Source organism: Giraffa tippelskirchi, chromosome 9 (genome assembly GCF_054371585.1).
Source record: "Giraffa tippelskirchi isolate mGirTip1 chromosome 9, T2T-mGirTip1v1.2.pri, whole genome shotgun sequence".
NCBI lineage: Eukaryota > Metazoa > Chordata > Mammalia > Artiodactyla > Giraffidae > Giraffa > Giraffa tippelskirchi.
The window spans coordinates 118880099-118892443 of NC_137283.1; the positions used below are offsets into that span (position 1 = coordinate 118880099).

Consider the following 12345-nt stretch of genomic DNA (forward strand, 5'->3'; position numbering starts at 1 on the left):
TTGATGCTTTAAGATGATGATAATTAAGACAGTCATGAAATTCCCCTCAGACATAAAAAATGCACACACACAGTCACACTGTTTCAGCCAGTTTCTAAGAACAGAATATTAAATTTAAAAACCTATATAAAAAAAATCCCTGCAAAACACCTTCTAAACTGTCCCTAAAACAAAGAGCAAACAACAATTCAAAATTATGGTTCCTCTGCTCCCAAAATCCTGCTGTAAAGATCTACACTATTCTGTCACAGTTCACTACTGTTAATCAATGACTCATAGGATTTCATCCCCTGTGGAAATTGTATTCTCCATTTGGCTTATATAATGTCATGTAATCACCATCAATGCACTAAATCTAAAAAGGTATAAAATAAAAAGCATCTCATTTCATCTTGTGCAGAAATGTCTGGTGTGATCCCTTAAAAGGGAAGAGTATTAGTCACTTAGTCGTGTCCAACTCTTCATGACCCTATGGACGAAAGCCCAGCAGGCTCCTCTGTCCATGGGATTCTCCAGGCAAGAATAGAGTGGGTTGCTATTCCCTTCTTCAGGGGATCTTCCCAACCCAGGGATCAAACCCAGGTCTCAAGAATCTGTCTGCAATGCAGGAGACCTGGGTTTGATCTCTGGATTGGGAAGATCCCCTGGAGAAGAGAATGGCAACCCACTCCAGTATTTGTGCCTGGAGAAGCCCATGGACAGAGGAGCCTGGCGGCCCACAGTCCATGCAGTCACGAGGGGTAGGACACAACTAAGCGACTAAGCACACACAAAGAAATGTCCATTTTTAAATCAATCAAACTACTTCAATGTTGGGTAATATTGCAATGAGGATATTTACAAAGACGCTCTCTGCAGTAATTCACTTGATTTAGTTGTACACAAATGAGTGGAAAATCCTAAGTTCTGTTTCAGCAGTGGAGATGTTAATCACACATTACAACTCTCATACAGGGCACTTGGTTAGTAAAGAATTGCCTGCAATGTTTAAATGCCGATTGATTATCCAGAGAGCATTGTGACTCAGGACTCATTTGCTGTGTTATTTTTTGCTAAGTGTGAATGGAAAGAAAACTGAGGCCCAGATCCAGGGGGCCCAGTGGGTCCTTGGGAGCGAGAAATAGGAGCAGGGTGTGACCAGGTCCCTGTGCTCTTGACCTGCAGCTCCAGGATTAGACCCACCATGAGAATCACTCAGGAAAGGTAGGAAAGGTATCCTAATACACTGGGGCTCAGCAACCAATAGAGATTCCAACACAAAAAATATAGAGATTCCAGGAATCTGTATTTTTAAAACAACTTCAGGTCCTTCTGAGGATCAGCCTGGTTGCAACGTTAGGGCTGGACTTACTTGCAGAACAGTGATCAAGTATGATTTTCTAAAGCAAGGTTCCAGAACAGCCAAACAAGCCAATAATATAGCTCTTTTTTTAATAAACAGAGCTTTTTAAAAACATATCCAATTTTGTTCTCATGATTCTATTATCCCAGTTTATAAAGGAGATTCGGGCACAGAGCTCCCCTGGCAGAGCCGGAAAGAAGAACACTCTGACTCCGAGGGCCCCTGCCCTCCTGATCCGCCTCACTGTGCCTCACCTCATGTGCAGAAATATGATCAGTGAAGGATTCTCAGTTCTGCCCTGGGACCCAAGCAACCACAGGTAAAAGCAGCCTTAAGAAGAGGCCTTATCAATACTGGCACTGCCCTCAGAAATCCTGGGAGGGAAATATGGCTGGTTCTTGTGAGATTCTCTTTCCTGGCTAAGCTACTGATGAGTGCTTTGCCATCATTTAGAAAAACCCTCTCGTGAAACTCTCATTCCACTCCCAGCCCTGAGGTCAACCATGAGGTTCCAGATAAGAAGAGAAGAGAACTAAAAAAGTTCTTGAGTCAGTGATATCTGGGCTTCTTAAATATCTTCGTCCTCATTGGTTACTGTCCAACCCACTTAATGGGCTCACTTAATATTGAGATACAAGAGGTCCTTTTTCATCCTTGCCTCTGTCTCTTCATCAATCAACACATAAATAAACAAAACGAACAGCATACCAATAGCTTCCGATTGAGGCACTGCACGTTTGCACATGAGCAAAGAATGACAGCAACAAAATTCTGAAGCAATCACAGAATATTGATATTTTCCAAAACGGGGTCAACATAGAGGAAGAACTCTAAGAACACAGCTCCTGAAAAGAAGAACACAGTAAGCAAGGCACATATTGAGGGGATCTGGGAATTTCATGCCCCATTAGGTCCAAGGGCAAAGTATGTCCTCATTTACAAAGGCAATACATACGGCTCACGCTACTATGTAGTTGAACCATGTAACTGACTCCTCTTGTCCCAATTCCATGCTTACCAGGCTTTCAGCCACAAAGAGAGAAGGTGCTGGTCAAAGAGTTCCACCCACACTTACAAACCCCTTGGCAGTTACCTGCATTAAATATATCAATATTCCATTTTAAAGCAATTAATAATATGCAATGACTATAATTTAACTACAGACTTCTGGAGAGAAATATTGATAGAACAACATGAAACAGAAATCAGAAGTTGACAACTCTGTGAAATATGACAAGGTAAGAAAATTTTAACCATAAAACCCTATGGATGACGCATTCACAAATTAGTAAGAGTTTCAGTAAAAAGTCAACTTAAATGCTGTGTAGAAAGGCCTAAGGACTGTGCATAAGTTTCTCAAATGATATCTGGCCAACTGGGAAGCCCTATCTCTAGATGATATGAAATACCTTCAGGAAATGATAAACAGCTTTGACCTAAAGCTAAAGATGATAAGCTATGCCCAAATTAAATCAGACTGTAGTTAATTAATGTTTCCATAGAAGGAAAAGCCAAAACTTTCATTCCATGAATCTTTAGGCTCTGTATTCTAAAAAAAAAAAAAACAATCAGCCATATCAGCTCAAAGACATCAGTCTGAGAAAGACTAGTGAATCTTTGCTGTTGAGGGGTTACTGGATTATAGCTACACTACTGCCTATCACAAAAACAGCATCTTTTTTTTAAAAAAAAGTCTCTTTCAGGGAATGTCAGACAGAACAGATGAGGATGCAAGTCAATGAGAGACTCTATCAAAATAAATATCTTCCATTTGGATATCTACCTCAATTATGAACATAAATCTCTAAAATAATAACCACAGCTGTCACTTGGGAAGTGGTTGAGAATATGCTCATATTTAAAGGCTCTTTTTCTTTAGCAATATGATTTTAGAACTTTGTTAGTATCTGAATTGGATGCAAACACAAGATCTGGTACTGATATCTTCTTGGCTACCATATTTTTTCATCCTAGGATTTGCATCTCACTGTAATTAATATCTACTATATACAGAATCTTTTTAAAAATTTTACTATATTCTCTTCTGGCTTCTTAGAGAGTAAAGAAATAGGTAAAGATATTCTGTCTTTGACAAACGATCACAAATTCAGCATGAACAAATTCCCTAAGCCCTTATTTTAGGTATCTAAACTGATGTTACTTACTAACTACTAAACATATATCTGAATTATTAAATGGCAACACATTTAAAGAAAATTGAAATAAATACAAACATATATACATGCATATATGTATGAGTTTCTTAAATGTGCATTTTTCTCAAATGACACATGTAGCACAAGAAACAGTCTTTTCTGTAAATGAAGTGCTTTGTAATTCACTGCATGATAAAAACAGAACTTAGCTTGGTGTTTTGTTGTTCAGTCACTAAGTCATAACCAACTCTTTGCAATCCCATGGACTGCAGCACACCAGGCTTCCCTGTTACTGACTATGTCCCAAAGTTTGCTCCAATTTATGTCCACTGAATCCATGGGGTATATAGTTTCCTAAAATTACTGCTCATGCTACCGTTCTATAAATATTTTTTGTTATTAATACTACAAAAGTTACCAGTATGGTAGGCTGCCAGTAGTTCCCACTGCTTCCTGAGTTACCTCAGGCCTGTGAGCTGGGGGATAACCTCGAAAAAATTCAGGACACACTAACCTCATCTGCACTTCTAGGTTGTCAGAGAAATCTAATGATATCCAAAAAAGGAGGAAGATCACTCTGCCATTTGTGAAGATGAGCACTTGCTTGGCGGGGGCAGGGGAGAGGGGACAGAAAATGGTACAGAGGAAAAAGGGAAAAAATAGATTTAACTTTTAAAAATTATTCTCTTCAGGAAGACTTTAATCCTATCTGACTTGAAAGTGAATTTGAGGAGTTTTTTTCTTTGAGCCTGGGGAGCTCTTGACCTTTTCAGAAAATTTACATTATTCAGCATGAAGGGAAACCCCAGGTTGAATAGAAAGATGTTGGCAGCAAGAACCTGACCTCACAGAAATGGTAAGAGGTCTGTACCCACCAGATACTAGGTGCTGCTTTTACTAATCCACAGGGGACACAAGAGGCAGCTTTGTGCTTCCACAGAGGAGTCCCCTGAAGAGATCCTATAATGAAGCCCGAGCGAGTTGCCTCCGTGGGGAAAACTGACCTTCCTTCTTTTTCCCTGTGGCTCCTGGAACAATGGAAAAGAGAGGGGAGGCTTGCCAAAGCCTCTGACAGACATAACCCCAACATACACATTCCTCTCCTCAGGGGAGCCCACCTAAGCAGTCCACTGCTCGCTCAAACTCCAACACACAAAAAAAGGCTGCTCCTCTCTTAAGGCTGATGGACCACATTAAGACACTTTATATACTGTGAAAGTCGTTCAGTAGTGTCTGACTCTTTGTGACCCCATGGACTGTGGAATTCTCTAGGCCAGAATACTGGAGCAGGTAGCCTTTCCCTTCTCCAGGGGATCTTCCCAACCCAGGGATCGAACCCAGGTCTCCTGCATTGCAGGCGGATTCTTCACCAGCTGAGCCACAAGGAAAGCCCAAGAATACTGGAGTGGGTAGCCTATCCCTTCTCCAGTGGATCTTCCCGACTCAGGAATTGAACCAAGGTCTCCTGCATTGCAGACAGATTCTTTACCAACTGAGCTATCAGGGAAGCCTTTTATATACTAATAGAATATAAAATTTAAGTGAATTCTACCCTCATGTTGAAGAAGGAAAAGGTAGCCAGGGAAGGGGAGGCAAAGGGAAGGAATTAGTGAGTACTGAGATTTTATTATGCACCAGGCATTGTGCTAGATGTTTACTACACATATCTTATTTTGTCTCAGAATAGTCCTGTCATCAGCGTAATAGAGTTCCCATTTTACAGATGAGGAAACTGAGATTGAAGGGGGATAGATATATAGCTCGATCCCAGAGCCAGTACCAAGATCACCGAGCCGAGAAGTGTCAGGTTGAGCATTTGAATCCAGGCTCCAAGGCTGTGTCATGCTACTTTGTACAGACAATGCACAAGAACTGGAAGAACTAAAATTTATAAATAATAAGATTTCTAAATAATGATTTAAAATGAGGCACCAGAACTCACGTCATAAAAACAATTGCAAAATGCCTCCTCCACTGCTCTTGGCGTCCGTCCCGTTAGCAGTGACTGTGTTCCCGCTGAAGCAATCATCCGGGATGGGACTACTTACTTGAACAATATCCTGTAAACCAGACAGGCTGTGCTGGGGAGGAGAGGGATTATAGGAAAGTCCTGCTTCTAAGTAACTGGAACTAGTTCATCTGGCAAAGAAAGCAGAATATATTATACCTCAAATAAACATGTAGGAGTAAGTCAAGAGTCGATGAAAACTGCCAAAGATTCTCCTTCTTCATTTAAAAATCATCTTATCAGTCAGTAATTCCAACCCTGCAAAACGTCGTTAGGCAAATTCACAGCTTTCCGTGCTTTCACCATATGCAGAACTAATCTGACTCCAAGTCAGGTTTGCAAAACTGTTATTTTTTTATACATAGTTCTTTTTAAAATCTTACCGAGGTTTACAGCACCATATGTCTAAATCAAGTTAAGCTAAATGCATTAATGCATCACAATGTGCATATGAAATAAGACAAAAGAAAGACAAAGAAAGCTGAGTGCTTCTTCTACGTCCTAGGTAAAGATCTTGGCAAGTAGGGTATGAGCAGGAAGGACCCTATCAGAAGTACAGAACCAGGGAATACATGAACAAAATTAATTTCAACTATTAATTCCCAATAAGAGGGTGTTCTGGGATAAATTCTCAAGTTCTACTCTCCAAACTGGAAGAAATTCTCAGATAAGTCAGGTATAGAAGGAAGGAAGGGGGAGTAAGGCACTGCCTGACACAGAGACAAAACCAGGTCTGTCTCCACCGTCACCAAAAGCTCCATTTAATAAGAAGGAAGGGGACTCTCCTGGTGGCAACGCAGGGGATGTGGGTTGGTCCCTGGTCCTGGACGATACCACATGCCACGGTGCAGCTTAGCCGGTGTGTGCCACAACTACTGAGTCAGCACTCTACTGAAGCCTGAAAGAAGGGCTCCTAACATCACCTGTTCATAATATTTTCCATTACTTGCCAAATATATCTGTGAAGAGCAAATCATCACATTGGCTTATATTGTAATTGACTGGAATTAAAATCCCTCCAACTTCAAAGCAAACTCCTGACAAGCTAAATGTCCTCAGTGCTAGACTCTAACTGGCTATGTCATGTTTTCCATTTGATTTCATCCTGTTACTTTGTGCCCATCATTCTAATAGGAGTTCTCCCGCCCAGTCATTCCAGATCTAGTACTTGAATTCAAATCTAACTTTCCCTTACTTGTCACATTTTTTCATATTTCCACTCAAGTAACAAAAAGTTGAGCCAGTCAGGATCAAGAAAAGTACATTTATCTGTCACTAAAGGCTTCTCTCTGAGTGTGAGTATAGATTTCCAAACAGCTAACACACCATACATTTCTCCTCACTTACCCCACAGATATGAGATGAGACTTCATCAAAGATGTACCTAACATTAAAAATCTCTATTTGCAAAAGTCTCTCTAACCTCCAAGCCTATGATGTTTATACTGATATTTACACTAATAAATGCTCTTTTCTCATCTAATTTTCATCTCTTTCCCATTTTTAAAAATTCAAATATTTGTCCATTCTAATAGCATTCATATAAAATATCTATAATTTTGCCGACAAAGGTCCATCTAGTGAAAGGTATGTTTTTCCCAGTAGTCATGTATGGATGTGAGAATTGGACTATAAAGAAGGCTGAGCATCGAAGAATTGATTCTTTTGAACTGTGGTGTTGGGGAAGACTCTTGAAGAGTCCCTTGGACTGCAAGGAGATCCAACCAGTCAATCCTAAAGGAAATCAGCCCTGAATATTCATTGGAAGGACTGATGCTGAAGCTGAAGCTCCAATACTTTGGCCATCCAATGCAAACAACTGACTCATTAGAAAAGACCCTGATGCTGGGAAAGATTGAAGGCAGGAGGATAAGGGGACGATAGAGGAAGAGATGGTTGGATGGCATCACCAACTTGATGGACATGAGTTTGAGCAAGCTCTGGGAGATGGTGAAGGACAGGGAAGCCTGGCGTGCTGCAGTCCATGAGGTTACAAAGAGTTGGACATGACTGAGCGACTGAACAACAAAATATTTATAAATGTTCCTTTCTACAGAAAAGTGATAATATTAGAGGAAATTATGTGCCAGATGTTGGATGTGAAGAATACAGACACACCATTGTAGTTAACCGGTATTTGCCATGTACCAGACTCTGTATAGAGATCATAATACTTGGTTCATCCTTTGCCTTAGGTTCACTCTTTTTGAACAATCAGTACTACACTCTCTGGATTCTCTCTATGTCTACAATTACCCTCCTGGTCTCATTCACCAACCAGACTTCCCCCACCCCCTCTCTACATCCCCAGTTCTTTCTTCTTGCTGCATTCCAGTTGGAGACAATATCTCTGCCTATGTCCTGCATCCTCCCTTTAGCTACAATGATGAGCTCATCAATAGCAGAGATCATGTACCTTATCCTCTCATTGCACAATTCCAAATGACTGTCTGGCAGAACCTTCCATCTTTCAACAGCTAAAGAGATCTTCATTTACTATAATCAGACCCACAAAGCCATCAAGGTCCGGCACTAATTCTCCTTCTACACAGGACTTACCTGACCTTCAGAATCAGAATATTTTTAAGATTTTTCTCATATCTGTGTTTCTGTGGAATTCTGTATCTCTGTCATAGCATTTAACACACAACTGCCTCAAAATCACAATTATGTGCATATCTATAACACCCATTAGGAAACTGGCAGAGAAGTGTGGGTGTCAAGTGAGGAGTGTTGTTGAGGTTTAGAGTTTTCTTTCATTGGTCCAATTTAACTTCAAATAATCTTGTTCAATGGTCAAACAAATAACATGCTCACTTTATAGGGATGTTATGAAGACAACATGGAAAGCAGTTTGCATGTAGAAGGGGCTGGAAAAGTAAAAGCTGCCAGGAACAATATGCTTGTTTGCTTTGAATCTTTAAGGGCAGAGGTGTTATCTCCACAGCACCCAGCCAGGACTTTGTTTTATTAGTACTGACCAACATCTGCCTGACTCTTTACTCCGTGTGCAACACACTTTCAAGAATTGAAAACTGAAATTCACTTATTTATCACTAAAGCCTCCTTCAAGAGAGTAATTTTAGAATGACAGAACTATCAGAAGCTACTGTCCAAATGCTGGCTTTTTCTTTTTTAATGAGACCTTATTTGAATCCACAAAAGAAATGATGGAAATAAAATACCACTCCTTTCTGACTACCAGGTCTGCTTCGATGAAGTCTATGGACATCTCTGTAATTTTAGTAGACATATGAGAAAGTGGCAGCCTCTCAAAAATATTTGCTTCATTATAAGATTAGTTAAGGAGTAAACAGCATTTTCTCTGCCAGGGTCCTAAAATCAAATGTCTCTTTGAGTTTCCATTTACATTTGTTCCTTTGGAATCTTGCAATATTTTGTGGTAGGTTTTAGTTAACTAATTACCTAAATCCTTAAAAGGAACTTTTCACTGAAAGGTTCAGGATCCTCTTTTTTTTCTGTTCAACTTTACATCCTACCTCTTCCTACGACAGGTAACCAACCGACTTGTTCTGTATGCAGAATAAATTAAATTATGGGCACAAAATATTTTAAACTATAAATGATTTTGTTTCACCAGATTCAAAAATTCTTCTTCCAGAGCACTTCATGCTCTTTCATTTCATCTGAGGGATAAGAAAGAGACCAAGGAACCCTCAGAAACAAACTTGGACCTGTTTATTGGATGTTGAGCAATTTCGCTAGAGATTTTAATATCAAAATCAGGAAACTCTTAATCACTCTCTTAATAACGGATGTATTTGTTTACATTAGTATTCTATTACAGAAAAACAGTTTTAAATTGAATGAGACTTCTGTAGTTATGGATAGCAAACCAGTAGGCCCCAGGCCACTTGTGACCCAGATATATTTTTAAAGTGGTCCTTAAAGTTTTTTAAATGAAATGTTAGTCACTCAGTCGTGTCCAACTCTTTGCAACCAGGCTCCTCTGTCCCTGAAGTTCTCCAGGCAAAAACACTGGAGTGAGTTGCCATTTCCTTCTCCAGGGGATCTTCCCAACCCAGGAATCCAACCTGGGTCTCCTGCATTGCAGGCAGATTCTGTACTGTCTAAGCCACCAGGGAAGCCCTTTTAAATTAAAGACACTTAAAAAAAAAAAATCTGGAAGTTACTTTTTTTCTTGAAAAAACAAGAACGTTTTAGAGCCAGGGTGGCAAACAGCAACAGGCCAGTAAGAGCTGCCCCATTTAGAGGGGCATGAAGGTTCCAGAGGTCACAGTCCACACCCCCCTCACCCATGTGCCCCCTACTTGGCCTTATCTTACCTGTCAGACACCTGCACACACTGGACAAGCAGACACAGGATTTTCTTTAAGGCAAAGAGCCTGGATCCAAAAGGGGCTTTCCCATTCACTAGCTCTGTGACCTTCAGCAAGCTCTGAGTCTAGGTCCCTCAGCTTTAAATCGAAGATAATTCTGTGACCCTACAAGGTTGTCATGGGGATTAAAATAGAAGTGCACAAAAAATACTCTGTAATCTGGAATGTAAAATGTTTGTCATCATTATTCATTTCCCAGTCCCTGTCAGTTGTACAAATCCCCTCTACCTACCTCAGTTATTACTGATTCTCTTCTTTCTCTTATTTTTACACACTGTATGACACAGCTTAAAATCTAAATAAAAAGAATCTGATGCATTTCCTGGCTTCATTTAGAGAGAGAAAAGAAGAACAAATATCAAAGGAAAACAAAATGAACTGTTCAATGCCAGTGGTCATTTCTGTTTGTAAGGAAGGCATGAAATTAGTGCAGAGTTTAACTACTCGACTGCTGATCTCTCTGAGTGCTGTGTTATAAGTTCACATTAGGCTCCTGAGGCCTCAAGGTAAAACTCACAGCTCAGTTATTAGGGGTTCCTGTGAGACAAACCTCTTCATTGGGCCTCACGCAGTGCTCCAGGAAAGGATCCAGTCCATCAGAAAAAAAAATCCAAAAGGATCTTCAAAGCTTTTCTGGGCTTCCTTCCTCTCTACACGTTAATATAAGCTCTAAAAGCTTAGAATCTGGTGTATTAAGCCAGGGCACACATTTTATATCTATATCTATCTACATATAGATGTATGTCAGAAGCCAATAAGAGGAGATATATGTATACACATAGCTGATGCACTTCACTGTATAGCAGAAATACAACACTGCAAAGCAACTATACTCCAACAAAAAAAGACTACTGCTAATCACCAAAAGAAAAATAATAAAAGACTTGAAAGAAAACAGAATCTCAGAAAAAGGGCAGAGGAGCAGAAAACTGCACTTAAAGAGTGATACAGTAAATACAGAAATGTTAGCAAAGATGTATGTTATGAACGCTATCTCCCTACATGAAGAATTCACATATGCATTCTTGTTCTGGTCATTTTACAACAGAAGATCATCCTTGTGTGAGGAACCACAATTAATTCATTTACTGCTTTTTGATGTTAAGACAATCACACAATCACGCTTGAATGAACTGCAAAATATAATGGGAGAAGAAGGGATTTTAATTGGAATCAGCTTTCTTTATAAGATCACCAAAATGGGAGTAATTTATGATTTAAGACACAATCCGCTGAAAAATCCCTGAAGAATCCTTTTTAAAGCACTTCATACAGGGCAATTGCCGCTTTTCTTGAAGTTGAATGAACCCTTCGCCTGAATACAGATTAATGAGTGTCAAATTACCACATGGTCCTCAGTGTACGTTTTGTTTTTTTAAAAAAAATCAAAGTAAATAACAGCATTATTTAAGAAACCAGTTCTTTCAACAGACGCCCCAAGGCTGATGTTTAAGCAAGTCTCCTTGGCAACCAAGGAGCCAAGTACATCTTGGGCTAGGAGGAAGGGAAAAAAGGGACAGCAACTCTAAGGGGTGGGTAGAATAAGTAACCCGGAGTAGTAACTGCTCCCGCTAGACGACGCTGCTAGAAGGTGCATGGGCTGCAAAGCCCCTGAAATTTCAACTCTGATCTCGCCCCCACTGGCTCACAAGCAGACTTCCACCCTCTCCCACCGGTTTGAAGGCACCAACTCGGTACAGGTAACGAGGAGAGAGGGTGAGCCGTCTGCGGGGTTACGTACCCGAGGCGGCAGCGCAGGCACCTGGCTCTCGCTGATGCACAATGGTCGTGCTTCGCCCCACGATGCCCGATGCCGAGGTTAAGAGAAACCGCAGTAGCTTCTCTCTGCCGGTTTGGGGATGCAGTTGTGAAGAACGAGTGCGCTAGCGTGTGTGTGCGTATGTGTATCCGTGAACGTGTGTGCGAGCGTGTGTATGTGTGTCTGCGCGCTCCCCGACTCTCCCGCGGGGAAACGGTGTTTCCTAGTAAATAAAGGCAGCAGCCAGCCCTGCGGGTGGCGCGTCCGGCTCGCTCCGCGCTAGGCGACAGCGTCAGGCTGGGAACGCACCCCCGCGGACCCGCGCGGCTCAGACCGCGAAGCGGCTCCGCCCCCTCGCGCCTCGGGCGAGTCAGCGCGCACGCTCGCCCCGCCCCCGGCGAGCACGCGCGCCCCTCCCCCAGCATCGCCGCCCGAGAGGCGCGCACGCCGCGCACCCCTGTCCCCAGCCTAAGGCGAGCCGGCGCGCGCCCGCTCTCCCCGGAAGTCCACCTCCCCCTAGCCGCACCTTTCTTGCTTTCTGGCACCTGCGCTGCCCACTGCTGGGTCGCTTGGACCGCAGTTTCAGCAGCGTTGCCTCCTGCGACGACCGAGACACTGGGAGCCAGCCTGCCTGCTCCCAGACTGCCTCCCAGGGCTGGAGAGCGACCTGCGAGAACAAATGCCGTGACCCCAACTTGGGGTGGCCGCGAGCTCTGGCC

At 41.8% G+C, this 12345-nt stretch overlaps 1 protein-coding gene across 18 annotated transcripts in view; it reads right to left on the reverse strand.

The window, feature by feature from the left end:
- KLHL32 (kelch like family member 32) overlaps nucleotides 1-11974 on the reverse strand; it is a 209616-nt gene extending 197642 nt beyond the window's left edge. For 10 of the 18 annotated variants that reach the window (XM_081530367.1, XM_081530360.1, XM_081530359.1 and 7 more), the window contains exon 1: nucleotides 11609-11974. The gene's annotated coding sequence lies outside the window, so the exon portion shown is untranslated. Of the gene's footprint in view, nucleotides 1-2050; nucleotides 2188-4373; nucleotides 4527-5440; nucleotides 5638-9813; nucleotides 9973-11608 lie in introns of all 18 variants that reach the window. The other 8 variants (XM_081530366.1, XM_081530362.1, XM_081530369.1 and 5 more) reach the window with 5 other exon arrangements.
- Nucleotides 11975-12345: the final 371 nt, after the last annotated feature.